Source organism: Schistocerca americana, chromosome 2, assembly GCF_021461395.2.
Source record: "Schistocerca americana isolate TAMUIC-IGC-003095 chromosome 2, iqSchAmer2.1, whole genome shotgun sequence".
Lineage (NCBI taxonomy): Eukaryota > Metazoa > Arthropoda > Insecta > Orthoptera > Acrididae > Schistocerca > Schistocerca americana.
The window spans coordinates 116,781,581-116,783,951 of record NC_060120.1 but is presented as its reverse complement, the minus strand read 5'-3'; the positions used below and the strand labels follow the sequence as shown (position 1 = coordinate 116,783,951).

The 2,371-nt window shown below is 45.6% G+C and overlaps 1 pseudogene; it reads left to right on the top strand.

Annotated features, from left to right (window-relative positions):
• Nucleotides 1–324: 324 nt before the first annotated feature.
• LOC124597118 lies at nt 325–443 on the top strand (annotated as a pseudogene).
• Nucleotides 444–2,371: the final 1,928 nt, after the last annotated feature.

Below are 2,371 nucleotides of genomic sequence, written 5' to 3'. Positions count from 1 at the left end.
GATAATAACAGGGCCACCATTTCATTAAATTATGTCTGCATTCAAGTTCATTCAGATTCTGATGAAAGTGATAACCTGTAATACAGGCTAACAACCCACAGCAACCACTGTCATGGACAAAATCAATTTAGCAGATGCATGGGTCAGGTAGACAAGTGGAAGGCTTACTGGTTAAAGTGACTGCTGTAAGGGCATAAACTCACAGTCGCCTGTAGCCTTTCAAACTGTACTGCAAGACCAGTGTAGTCTTGCAGTTTTGTAAGATCATCCCATCCTATGGCGTCAATTGTTATCAGAATAATGAATTTACCTATGTCCCAAAAAGCCAACGGCCTTGCCGCAGTGGTAATACTGATTCCTATCAGATCACCGAAGTTAAGCACTGTCGGGTTTGGTTAGCACTTGGATGGGTAACCGTTCGGGTTTGCCAAGCACTGTTGGCAAGTGAGGTGCACTCATCCCCCTGTGAGGTCAATTGAGGAGCTACCTGACAATGGCTGGGAGAGTGATGTGCTAACCACTTTCCCCTCCACATCCACATGCAGAGACGCTTTTTTCTGAGGAATATACGGTGGTCGGTCGGTACCATTGGGCCTTCCAAAGCATGTTCCAAAACATAGCAACGTGTGAAGTTGTACTGTGTCATTTCTTGACACATTAAACTAAATTGGTCTATAATAGTCACAGTACATAAGGTGCATGAACAGCAATAGATGTGAGTCATCACTGTGAAGGAGACAGAGATGATGCGTACTTATGTGAGACAGCGTTATCAGCTTCTTGCAGAATTTTAAACGTCCTCATTGTCGGCGCCCATTTGGTTGGCTGGTCAAATTATGCCATATACGGACTTGTTGAGCAATCAGCGGCCCAATGTAGTACTGCACGGGAACATAAGGGCAGGCACACTCATCATCAAGTTTCCGTTTGATGGCGCCGAATCACCACAACGGCCGATCGCCACATTAGAGCTCTTTTACATCTGCACCAGCCACCCTAGAACAAGTAATGTACTTCCTGCAACAGACTGTGCTGGGTCGAAGTCTAGTGGCAGTCAGAGTTGGAAATTACCATTCCACATGTAAGCTGCCATTAACACCACAACACAAACGGCTGCGTTTGCAGTGATGCCGTGACCAGGAACCTTGGACTGCTGATGAGTAGCATCTCACTGCGTTCAGTGATGAATCGTGGTTCTGCACTACTGTGGATGACCACCATTGGCGAGTATGGCGGCGACCTAGGGAGACGTCTCACTCTTCCAATGTGTTGCAAGGGCAGAGCTGTGTTACTTCTAGCATTACGATAAGGATCCACCGAGCATGACTTCAGATCATGTTTGGTAGTGATTCAGGGAACTCCAGCAGCACTACGGTTTATCACAGACATCCTAGTCATCATGTGTTGCTTCTCCTACAACAGTACAGAGGTGCAATTTTCCAATACGACATTGCTCGTCCATGTGTCATATGTGTCTCTATGTACTGTCTGTGTGATGTTGAGGTACTCTTGTAACCCGCAGTATTCTCAGTTCTGTCTCCAAAGAACATGTGAGTAGTAGAGCAAAGAGAGCATCATCCCACTCTGCACTGTTGCCAAATTTATTCAAGATGGTGGATCCAAAATGGCTGTGGTAGATATGGCTGCATCGCAATGACATAATGGAGGGAAGTTCAAATTTTGACGGGAAAATAGGTCAATCGGGCTACCACCACTAACCCAACCCCCTCCCCTCCCCCCCCCCTCCCCCAGACAATGGCGGTAAGTTTAAATCCCAGCAGGACAAAGCAACACACGATGGCTACCTCCACTAACCTAACTCATTTGCCGGCAACACTTCCTAGGAATTGGCAGGAAAAGGACTCAGCCTGTGCTGCAAAGGATGGACGAAAGGCTTTATTTTGCATGCAGTGTTTATTTAAACAATTTGAGGCAGTAGCTCCATCCAGTGTGTTCACCATGAAGTTCAGAGTCCAATTGACCTAGTGCACAGTACCACCACCAGAGAGCACTGTTGTCCCTCCTGAGATGTAATCCAAGGTGGCGGTCTGGGGGGAAAATGGCGGGAAAAGGACTCAGCCTGTGTTGGGTTGCTAGAGACAGGAAGGAGTGTACTTTATTTATTTTGAAAAAATTAAATTAGGGACAGAGTTCATGTAGTTTATTTATTACATTGATACAAAACACTCACTCTGACATGCATTGGGTCGCAATACACAGCTACAGACCTGCAAACTATTCGTAAATCACCGAAATCATGCAGTACATTGATGTGCAGACATGTAAACAACTTGTAAATTGTCAAAATAATGCATGTGCTACTCTGCTTGCTAATTGTAAACTGTCAAAATGATGCATTGAACAGCCCACA